Here is a 13,266-nt window from a genome sequence, read left to right on the forward strand (position 1 = left end):
CAAAAAACTCTCAGATCTGCAATAAATCATTCATATATCTTGCCCTTTCTTTTATCCTCTCATGCATTCCCATGGATTCAATCTAGGGTTACAATAATAAAACCATAGCTCTGATACCACTTGTAAGGAAATTTGGCAACAAATAATATAACCGTTTCCACATAACCCATAATAGATCTAAAATAAACACGAAATTAAAATCCACATGCAAGAGAATAGACAACATACCCACAAAATGTGACACAAGATATACCTGGGAAACCCTCATTGAGGGAAAAAACCCAGCCTCCAAAAGCATCCATCACCATGTATTATTCAGCAAAAATACCATTGTCATACAACCATGGAAGCTTTCATGGCCATAGCCACAATCGAGCAAACTATGTGAACAAGCATGAATCCACACATCCCATGCCATGCTTTCAACCTTCACAAATGCTCCCTTGGTTAACCTGTCAAGCCTTGTCCCGCTCGACTCTTGCCTTTTGTCTTCTCCTTGTCACTATACAACAACTACCCTTGTGGCTACTTATATAGTAGCAAGTCCCACAAAACCACCAAGTGGTATTACATAAACCATGTGCTAAAATCGTGTGCTACCTAACCCACTGACCCCACATTTAATATTGGGCATTTAATTCTTTTCCCCCAATATTAAATAATTACATGAAATATTATCACAATGTTACAATACAACTCATCAAGAATATTCTATGGGAATCTTTACATGTTGCACGTCCATCTGGGCACAACATTACATAATAAAATAAAATAATAAAATAACAATATTATGCAATGTGTGCAACACCCATTATCTTAACAATCCCCTCTCAGATGTGGATCCGCTGGTACCCACTTCGTAGATCAATCTTAGAGAAATATGTTGCTCCAGCAAGAACATCCATCATGTCATCCAAACATGGATAGGAAAACGACACCTGATGGTTATCCTAATAATGGCTCGACTGTCTATGCACATCCTCCACATTCCATCTTTCTTTGGAGTTAATAATGTTAGGACAACACAAGGGCTCATGTTTTCCTGTACTAAACCTTTTTGTATGAGCTCATTAACTCATTTTTCTAGTTCTACATGTTGTGTTAGACTCATTTGGTATGTCGCTTGATTGGGAAGACTTGCTCCCAAAATAAGATCAATATGATGTTGGATATCTCGTTTTGGGGGAACTCCATCAGGTAGCTCTTGTGGAATAACATCTTAATATTCTTCCAACACTATAGCTACTTTTGGTGGTATAGTCAATTCTTCCTCTTTCCCCTTTTGTACTACCAATACATAACAACACCTTATTACCTTCATCTCCTTGACAAGTTCTTTTTTAGATAGCATACTTTTAGTTTTTCCATCACCCTTAAGAGGTAATAAGACTACCTTAGATCCATCCTTCCATAAGGTGTAAATATTCTTTTCCCCATTATGATTAACCTTTCTGTCATACTACTAGGGATGACCCAAGAGGACATGGCATGCATCCATCAGAATTACACCACAACATAGCTCATCCTTGTAGACCTTTCCTATGGAAAATTTAACAAGGCACCTCTTATCTACTGTGACTTCACTTCCCTTTTTAAACCATGCAATCCGATAACAATATCAGTGCTTTTCACACTAGCAATTTAGTTTCTCCACCATTTAAATTTAGAAACCATATTCTTACAACTGCCTCCATCAACAATTACTTGACATACCTTTCCTCCTGAGGTACACCTTGTCTAAAATATGTTGGTTCTAAGCCATGAATCATCAATGCCTTTCTCCTCTACATCCTCCTTGGCTGGAATAATCATTGTCCTTCTCATCGTGAGACTTTCTCCCATATCTAGAGACACTTCTTGTTCAGATCCTTCATTGTCAACTTGAGCTAGGTTCACTCTGGATGGCCCTCCTTGATTTCTGTCTTACATGTTAAAATTGGAACACTCAAAAGCCCGATGTCCTTTTCCACACCTAAAACAAGTGAGAGGCCTTCTCTAGTTTTCCCAACCTCTTCTGCTTCCGTAGCCTTGACCTCTCTGAAACCCCCTTCCTCTTTCTTGATTTGGAGGATCTTTCCTAGCATCCATTTTTTTCCAAATCCTTGAAAACTCTCTCCCTGACCATTATTAGAACCTCCCCGAAATGGGGTTGAGGTATCCCTTCGACCACCTCTATTCCTTTGGTTATATTGCCTATTTTGCTTTTCTTCAGCCTTATGAGCTAATTGGTAGGCTTCCTCCATATTGTTAACATGATGCATGCTCAATTAATCTTGAATAGAGAATTTTAGGCCATTCACATATCTAGCAGCCTTTTGCTCATTACTTTCTTGATGCTTTATGTACATGGATAGCTTGTCGAACTCATTTGTATAGTCTTGCACTGAAGACAAACTCTACTTCAAATTTTGGAATCTACAAAAGAGGGTTTGTGAATAATCCATAGGTAAGAATTTTTCTCTCATCTTTTTCTCCATCTTGATCCATGTCTTGATCTTTTTCTTTTCATTTCTACTTCATTCCTTTTGGAGGTGATCCCACCATATCATTGCATGTCCTTTTAATTTTGTACATGCAAACTTCATCTTCTTTTCTTCTGTCATAGGCTTCTATTTGAAAAATTTCCCCATCTCGTTTAGCCAGTCTATTAGCTCTTCTAGATTAAGACTACCGGCATAGTCTGAAACATCAATCTTTATTGCTTCACTTCTTCCTTCTAAAGCCTTGAGAACTCGATCTTCATTGCTCATTTCTCCCAGCCTTTCATCTAGATTTCTCCCTCCCCATTAGATTCATTTCCTCTTTGTATTCCTTGATTATCTAGTCGCTTATTGAGGTGTTCAATCTCCCTCTACATATCCAACACCAATCTTTGCATCGGCGTGACACCTCCTCTTCCTCTCCCAGCCATCTTCCCGCTCTAATACCAAATGATGTAACCCAAACCCTTCAAAGAATAAATTAGAATATGACACAACACAAAAGTTTTAAAATGCTAGAATTATTCATTAAACTTTCCCAACTCTACTATGCCTCTATAATGAAAGAAAATGCCTACTTATTACAATTTTGAAAATTACCATATTTGGCCAATTTTTAGGAAAAATAGATTTTTCCATTTATGGTAATTTTCAAATCCTATCCTATGAATTTTGATTTTTCCCAAAAAAATCCCCCAACTAAGGCAAGATGAATTGCCAACTAATTTACGAAATCAAGAATATGATCTCAAATTTATTAAAAAACAACTTTCTAAAAAATTGGAAAAATACACAGAAATTCAAATTTGGAGGTCAAGATGAAATTTTAGGCTCCTGAAAAAATGATGAAATGAACTATGTGCAATCCAAATAACTCCTTACATGGCAACCTGTAAAATTTCAGCCAAAACCCACATCTGAGTCAAAAGTTATGACCCTCAGATGCTCCTACATCATTCTCTCCTACTTGAAAAGTTCGTAGCTTATGCAAGTTCTGGTCCTCAAACTACTTCCATTTAGGCTCATCTAGCTTCTGCAAATCCCATTCTATAATCCAGGTGCTATCTTTCAGTGCCAACCCTTCCCACTGCATGAGATATCTGTTGTAGTCACCTTGGCAAGTCTGAACAGTCTTCTTGTCTAGAATTAGTACAACCTTTTCCCTTTTCTTGATGGGGATGGTGTGTGTTTAGTCTACCACATCCTCTTTTTCAACAGAGGCATCATCACCATGGAAAGTATATAAATCAAAAATATTAAACACAAGAGATATATCAAGACCTTTGGGGAGCTCTACCTCATAAGCATTATCATTAATCTTCTTCATAATCTTGTAGGGACCAATTTTCTTACATTTCAATTTATGATAAGTCTCGATAGGAAGCCTCTCCTTCTGAGATAAACCATGACTAGTTCACCTGCACTAAAAAACCAATACCTTCAAGTAGCATCTATAGAAGCTTTGTACCACTAATTGTCGTCCTTCAACTTTTGTCTCTCATCTTCCTGCAACTAGTACAACTACTCAGTGAAGGCTTCTCCATCATCACTGACTATCACCCAAGGGAAGTTGCACCAAATCGAGAACACCCTGAGGATTACGCCCATAAACAACTTGAAATGGTGACTTACTAGTTGACCTATTCATTGAGCTTTTATAAGCAAATTCTGCTTGTGGCAATGCCAAATCCCATTGTTTGGGATTCTCTCCAACAATATATTGCAACAAATTACGCAAACTACGATTGACAACTTATTTTTATCCATTAGTTTTTGGATGGTAAGCACTACTGAATTGTAACTTTGTTACCATCTTCTTTGATAAGGTCCTCTAGAAATGACTCAAGCACTTAGTATCTCGAGTAGAGGTGATCTTTTTTAGAACCCCATGCAATCTGACTATTTCAAAAAAGAATAACTCAGCCACCCTAGTAGCATCCCTTGTTTTCTTGAAAGCAATGAAATGAGCCATTTTTTAGAATCTACCCACAACTACAAAGATAGAGTCATTACCTTGTTGTGTATGTGGTATTCCCAATACAAAATCCATACTCAAGTTTGTCCATGGTCCAATTGGTACTGGTAATGGCATGTAAAATCTGGTGTTCTGGAAGTGACCTTTGGCTACTTGGCAAATTCAACACCTTTCCACAAACCTGGTGATATCTTACTTCATTTTTGGCCAGTAGTACTTATCTGACACCAAAGCTATTGTTTTATCCTTCCCAAAATGCCCAGCCATACCACTGCTATGAAATTCTCTAATAATATTTTTCCACATTGACTCTATAGGAACACACATTTGCTTCCCCTTGAATATATAACCATCTTGCATTAGATACTCACCTTGAATAGTTTCTGTGTGCCCAGGTACTAGATTCTTCAACTGATCAAAAACGTCCCAAAATTTTCTATCATATTCATATAAGCCTTTGATTGCATCGAAGCTAACCACCTCTATTTCCATGATGTTCAAAATAACAACTCGCTTGTTTAAGGCATCTGCAACTTGATTTTGTTTCCCTAATTTATGCTTTAGAACAAAGGTAAACCTTGGTAGGAAAGAGATCAACTTTGCATGTCTAGTGTTCAATTTATTTTGTGTTCAAGTATTTTAGAGCAATATGGTCTGTAAACAACACAAAATCTTTGTGTATTAGATAATGCTTCCAATGCCTCAAAGCTTTCACAATTGCATGGAATTCTATATCATATGAAGAATATGTATTTCTCACATCATTCAATTTTTCACTAAAAAAGGAAATGTGCCTACCTTCTTGGTTGGGTACAACACCAATGCCCACATGTAAGGCATCACAGTCCACTTCAAACAATTTATCAAAATCCGGTAGGGCTAGTATTGGAGCTTCAATGACTTCCTTCTTTAGGTATTGGATACTCTCTTCAACCTCTTTGGTCTATATAAACTCTTGACCCTTAGTACATTCTGTCAGAGGCACTACAATGCTGCTGAAATTACGAATGAACTTTCTATAGAAAGTAGCCAATCCATGAAAACTTCTCACCTTGGTGATACTATGTGGACTACGCCATTCAAGAATGGCTTGAACCTTCTCTAGATCCATCTTGACACCATCTACAGAAATGAAAAACCCCCAAAAACCAAGCTTGCTTGCATGAACCTACACTTCTTCAAATTATCATAGAGCTTTTCTTTTCTTAGTAACCCCAATATGATCTTCAGGTGTTGCATATGTTCTTCCCTTCCCTTACTAAAAATCAGTATATCATCAAAATAAACTACTTCAAACTTACCAATGTAGGAATGCAATATAGAGTTCATGAGTCTCATAAAAGTACTAGGTGTGTTGGATAAACCAAAAGTCATAACCTTCCATTCATACAAACCATCCTTAGTTTTGAAAGTTATTTTCCACTCATTCCCCTCTCGGATATGGATCTGATGGTACCCACTTTGCAAATTAATCTTAGAGAAATATGTTGCTCTAGTAAGAACATCCATCATGTCATACAAACATGGGATATGAACACAATACCTAATGGTTATCTGTAATGGACACCCCTGGATGTCCCAAAAACTAAACCAAATTGCTGAAAGGAATTATGTCAAACAGTTTGCATTCAACCTCTTATTTCTTCGTTTAATGTTTTAAACCCCTTATAATACCAGAAATCAAATGTTTATTTGTTTGTTGTGTTTTGTGCATGGAATTGGTATCATACAATATAAACAAGAAAGAAACTACAATAATATGCAAAGTGGAAATAAACTACAGCCAATAAAATGTTATTTTCAGAATTCATAAAATCAAATACATGGCAGATTTACCAACTCACTAATTACTTCAGCATTATTGACATAATACTCCAGCCCATGCTTTCGAACTTGCTGCTACAGTACTTTGTCCTTCAATCAGTCCACTATCTTCATAATATCGTTCCCTCAAAGCGGCACAAGCGTCGGATAGGTAGTGAAGAAGATATGAGCAAAATACCAAATCTGCCTGTAGCCGAAAATGCAACTAAACTGCCTGATAATGAAGCCGATAACAAAGAATTCCAAAGGCCAAACCCCAAGGGAATGACGTCTAGAATGTTACAAAAGAGGATAAACGTCCTCAAATGCCAAGAACGGAGCTGCAACTCACACACCAATTTCTTCTCATATTCAACTTGTCTAATGAAGCCATAAATGCTTCCTTTTATTCTATTTCCAAGGGTCCGCTCACTCATATGGACAATGTGGGATAAAAGATGTGTAATATATAAAACATATATTAAAATACCCCTTATGTCTCCCTTGGGTACACATCACCATAAAATAAATATTAAAGTAACACTTTAATATTTTACAATTAAATTAGACATTACTTTAATAAAACTTTAGGCATTAAAATGTATTAGCAATCAGACTCCGAATAATGCGAGTGATAGCACATCGAAAAGCTCTCACCGAGGAGTATCGAATCCAATCACCAAAATTGACCTGTACTATGTCTTGCCGACTTACTAAAAATAGTAAGTATGCCTGAAACTGAGTAAATCAACTTCGTTTTGGCCCAAACTGGAAATGACTAGGCCAAAACACTCTAGGATCCCATTAAACCCTTCGTTAGCCCTCGGGACCATGTAGAACAAGGCTAACACACACACACTTGGTCAACTGCTAAAATGGGGACATTATAGTCCGCCCCCCTTGAAATTGCTTGTCCTCAAGCAATCTCAGTCCAGCCTGCTGAATAACCTGCTCACTCTCCCATGTAGAATCTTCCTCCAGCAGGTCTTTCCATCTGACCAAATACTCCTTCACTATCCTGTTTCTAAGCTTCCTCTCTCTGGTGTCTAGAATAGCCTCGGGTACTAACACAAGCTTCCCCTCCTCATCCAAAGGGGGTAAATCTGTAGAAGGCACTACACTCTAACCAATGGCTTTCTTAAGCCTAGACACATGAAACACATTGTGCACTCGATTGCCCTCTGGAAGCTTAAGCTCATAGGCAACTTTTCCCACTTTGTGAATCACCCTGTAGGGACCATAAAATCTAGGTTTCAACTTTTCAGCTCCCCTCTTCTTGAGCGATGACCATCTATATGGTTGTAGCCTCAAGTAAACCATATCCCCTACCTCGAAGCTACGCTCTATTTGGTGCTAATCTGCATACAATCTTTGTTGATTCTAGGCCTGTTGTATATGCTCTTTGAGCACTTTCAGGATGTCCTGACTATCCTACAATAAGTTTTTGGCTTTGGGAACTCTACTGTCCCCCAAAAATAAATCCATGAAGCTAGGTGCTTCATAGCCATAGAGTTCCATGAAAGGAGTCATCTTGATGGACATATGATAAGTGGTGTTATAACAATACTCTCCCATATGCAACCATCTAATCCAAGCCTTTTGTTGTGCAGTTACATAGTTCCTCAAATATCCTTCCACCCATTTATTCACAATCTCTGTTTGCCCATCTGTTTGTGGATGATAACTCGTGCTAGGTGTAAGATCTGTACCACACAACCTAAACAACTCTTGCCAAAAAAAACTCATAAACTTACTATCCCGGTCGATGACAATGAATCTGGGCAGCCCATGTAACCTGAATATCTCTCTAAAGAAAAGATCTGTCACCTGTGTTTCTATGTAAGTGGAAAAAATAGCAAAGAAGTGAGCAAACTTCGTCAAGCGGTCCACCACCACATAGATGCAATCTCTTCCCTGCACTCGTGGTAAACCAGTGATGAAGTCCATCGAAATACTTTCCCATTTCCTATCAGGAATGGGCAAGGGCTGTAATAAACCTGTAGGAAATGTGTGCTCTCCCTTATTCTGTTGACAAACCACACACTCCCTGACATACCTCTAAAACATCATCCTTGAGCCCTTTCCATGAAAACTGCTCTCGGATCTGCCTATAGGTCTTGAAGACCCCCGGATGTCCAGCTATGGGTGTATCATGAAATGCCTTCAGTATCGCCTCTCTCAAATGTGATGACAGAATCAAATAAACCCTGTCCTGAACTCTGATCAATCCATCTATCACCTCATAGTGATCATCCTGTATGGTACCTGAAATCAATCCAGAAGCCCAAGCATCTTCAAAATACTCTGCTATAATCTGATCTCTCCAATCTCTTGAAATCTCTGCCAGAGCACATAAGTGAGGTCTCTGAGATAAGGCATCAGCCACCACATTTTTCTTACCTTTGACAAACTCTATGTCAAAGTCATAAGCTTGCAATTTAGTCACCCATTTTTTTTGCCGATCATTAAGATCATGCTGGCTCATGAAGTATTTAATACTGTTGTGATCAATCTTGATCACAAAACGTCCACCTACCATATATGATCAAAATTTGGCCAATGCATGCATTATGGCCAACATCTCCCGATCATAGATAGAATAACTCTTCTGAACTCCCCGGAGCTTCCTACTCTCGAATGCAATGGGATGCTTCTCCTACATCAATATTTCTCCAATCCCATCACCTGATGCATCACAATGAAGCTCAAAAGGCTTCATGAAATCTGGTAGAGCTAGAACTGGACATGAAGACATTACCTGCTTGAAATGCTCAAAACACCTCTCTGCTTCCCCTGTCCACACGAAGGCTCCTTTCCTGGTAAGATTTGTCAAGGGTGTAGCAATCTGTGAGAATCCCTTAACAAACCTCCTATAAAAACCACATAAACCAAAGAATCCCTTAAGCTGTGTAAGGTTTGTGGGAGTAGGCCACTCTACAATAGCTCTAATCTTTTTGGGATCAACCCGAATGCCATCTGCACTAATGATATGCCCAAGGTAAAGGAGCTCAGTCATACCAAAATCACATTTAGATTCTTTGGCATACAATGACTCTCTCTCCAAAATAGATAACACCTCCTCCAGATGATGTAAGTGCTCCTCCCAAGTCTTACTGAAGACCAAGATGTCATCAAAGAAGATCAAGACAAATGTCCTCAGCTGCTTCCTAAATACCTGGTTCATACAACTTTGAAATGTAGCGGGTGCATTGGTTAGACCAAATGGCATAACCATGAACTCAAAGTGGCCATAGTGACATCGAAAGGTTGTTTTCTCAATGTCCTTTGCTCTCATCCTAATCTGATGGTATCTGAATCGCAAATCAATTATGGTGAAGAAGCATGCCCCATGCTACTCGTCAATCAGCTCATCAATCCTAGAAATGGGATACCTATTTTTAATTGTTTTCTTAGTCAGTGCCCTGTAATTGATGCACATGCGCATCATCCCATCCTTCTTCTTTACCAATACAACTGCTAAAGCAAAAGGGCTCTTATTGGGCCTGATATGCCCCATCTCCAACAAATTCTTAATCGCCTTTTCTATCTCATCCTTTTGTTTCTTAGGATGATGATAGGGAGTAATCATAATTGGTTTGGCTCCCTCCTCGAGCTCAATAACATGTTCCATCCCTCTGTCAGGAGGAACCCCATGAGGAATATCGCTAAATACTTTAGCGTGTCTATCAAGTATCTTCTGGATATCTAGTGGATGACTCTTTTCTTGTGGCTCTAGTGAAGTTAGCTTAATGTAGCACTCTACCGCCCACTCTATGTCATCATGACAAAAAAGTCTCTGCATTCTCCTCAAGGACACTACTCTGCAACCTCCATCTGAAAGTCCTCTAAGTACCACAGTTCTGCCCTCATGCTGGAATCTCATCTCCAATTTTGCTAGGTTGAGTGTGAACTCAACTAGTGAAGCCATCCATGTCAGGCCGAGGATGACATCATAATCTCCCGTGTCCACAACATAGAACTCATCCTCCAACTCATAGCCATCTCCAAACCTGATGCGAAGATTAGATATCTTCTGAGTGCATAATAACTTACCACCGTTAGCCACCATGACTCTAAACCCATCATGCTCCTCTGTCTGTAACCCTCTCCTAGCTACCAACTGTGCATCTATGAAGTTATGTGTAGCCCTAGTGTCAATAAGAGATATCACTTTCTGCCCCTGGATAGTACCCCTGACCTTAAATGTGATTGCCTTTTGGGCCCCTGTCAAGCATGCCAACGATCTATCATCCTTAGGAATGCTGCTCTCCTCTATAGTGTTACCCTCATCTGAATCGGAGTGCTGATCCTCCCCCTCTGACTCTGAATCTTCTGCTGAAAAATACTCCATTTGATTTGCCTTAGCCTTGAGAGAACATTTATGAGATAAGTCCCAAGGCTCTCTACAATGGAAGCACAGCTTCTTCTTTCGAAGTTCATTCAAGGTTTCATAGTCTAGTCCTTTTGATCCTTCTTTGGGTTTGCTATACTCTTTCTGGAACGATTTTTTGTCTTTGTCCTTGCAGTAGGAAGAATCTATTGAATGGTTTTTTCCTTTGTATACCGAAGGGGCTAAGTCTCGTGCCTTTTTAGTTGCTTCAGCTAAAGTGAGTGGATCATGTCCCTTCACCCAACCTCATAATGGATCAGCAAGACCATCACAAAATAACACCACCAATCTCCTAGGAGAGATATCAGTAACAAGTACAGACAAGCGCTGAAACTCGGCAATGTAAGCATCCACAGAACCTGACTGTTTTAACTATGCTAGTTCCTTGAAATGTAACTTAGGATCCCTAGTGTCAAATCTCTCAATCAAATTTTCAGTGAATTCCTCATAGGATGTAATTTGATTATGCCCCAAAGTCACCATGCCATGATGCCACCATTCATGTGCAACGCCATCCAAGTGCATAGCCGCATACTTGATAGCCTCCTCCTCAGGCATAGGATTTAGCTGCAAGTATGTATCTACCTTTTGCACCCAAGCTTGTGCAGTCATCTTCCCTGAAGCATCATAATAAGGTAAGGAAAGTTTTCCAACTTTCTTTCTTAGCTCAATGTTTTGATTCCTCCCTCCTGCTCTAGGCATGTGTCTCATACTCAAGTCGATATAATCTCTGAGGGAAATATTTGCCTGAAACTCCAGTCCACTAGCCTCCCAGTCCCTCCTGAACTAATCCTATAACTCGATAATTTGCAGTTCGTTTATTGGTTGAACTGGATCTCCGGGTGGGAAGGTGGGTAGAAGAGGTCTCGAGCTCTCAGTTCGCGCTGGGCGTGCAACATGTCTAAAGTTATCAGCCTCATTCCCATTATTGTCGTGTCCATTATTACCATTAATGTTATTCTCAGGACCATTGTTGTTGCCTTGGCCTCCATGGTTATTGTTTCCCCCATTGTTATTGTTTCCCTCATTGTTATTGATTCTGTTGTTGGCATCACCTGGATTAATATTGACACCCATCTATCTAGCCATGAGCTGCAACATCATGTCCATTCGCCTATTCTGCTCCTGCTGCATATGTTGCCCTTGCTCTAATGTATCCAATAATTGTCTGAACAGTACCTCCCCTTGATCTGGACTAGCATTTCCGCCTCCGCCTAATCCTGTATTCCTGTCATCTCGATCACCCATATTATTGTCATGATCAAAGAATATCTCCTCTATGTCTGTATGGTTGGATTCAATGTCCCCCTACACGGATGTACTAGGTTGTTTTCTTTGCAAGTCTGAAATCCTATTTTGTCTTGCTCTGGTATCGCAAAAATTATAAGACCCCTGTCGCATGCTCAAACATAAATGCTTAGCCTATGTTTTTTTTTTTTTTTTTTCTGATTTTAGTGTTTTGACATTTCGTCAAACACTTTTCCCTCTATCCGGCTGTTCTAAATTCCCTATAAGACCTCCGCAGGATGGCAGGACTTATAGCTCTGATACCACTGTAATGGACACCCCTGGATGTCCCAAAAACTAAACCATATTGCTGAAAGGAATTATGTCAAACAGTTTGCATTCAACCTCTTATTTCTCCGTTTAATGTTTTAAACCCCTTATAACTCCAGAAATCAAATGTTTATTTGTTTGTTGTGTTTTGTGCATGGAATTGGTATCATACAACATAACAAAGAAAGAAACTACAATAATATGCAAAGTGGAAATGAACTACAGCGAATAAAATGTTATTTTCAGAATTCATAAAACCAAATACATGGCAGATTTATCAACTCACTAATTACTTCAGCATTATTGACATAATACTCCAGCCCATGCTTTCGAACTTGTTGCTATAGTACTTTGTCCTTCAATCAGTCCACTACCTTCATAATATCGTTCCCTCAAAGCAACACAAGCGTCGGATAAGTAGTGAAGAAGATATGAGCAAAATACCAAATCTACCTATAGCCGGAAATGCAACTAAATTGCCTGATAATGAAGCCGATAACAAAGAATTCCAAAGGCCAAACCCCAAGGGAATGACGTCTAGAATGTTACAAAAGAGGATAAACGTCCTCAAATGCCAAGAACGGAGCTACAACTCACACACCAATTTCTTCTCATATTCAACCTATCTAATGAAGCCACAAATGCTTCCTTTTATTCTATTTCCAAGGGTCCGCTCACTCATATGGGAAATGTGGGATAAAAGATGTGTAATAAATAAAACATATATTAAAATACCCCTTATGTCTCCCTTGGGTACACATCACCATAAAATAAATATTAAAGTAACACTTTAATATTTTACAATTAAATTAGACATTACTTTAATAAAACTTCAGGCATTAAAATGTATTAGCAATCGGACTTTGAATAATGTGAGTGATAGCTCATCAGAAAGCTCTCACCGAGGAGTATCAAATCCAATCACCAAAATTGACCTGCACTGTGTCCTGCCAACTTACTAAAAATAGTAAGTATGCCTAAAACTGAGTAAATCAACTTCATTTTGGCCCAAACTGGAAATGACTAGGCCAAAACACTCCAGGATCCCATTAAACCCTTTG

The sequence above is a fragment of the Cupressus sempervirens genome, chromosome 7 (assembly GCF_028749045.1).
Source record: "Cupressus sempervirens isolate cs-2001-9-10 chromosome 7, ASM2874904v1, whole genome shotgun sequence".
Taxonomy (NCBI): domain Eukaryota; kingdom Viridiplantae; phylum Streptophyta; class Pinopsida; order Cupressales; family Cupressaceae; genus Cupressus; species Cupressus sempervirens.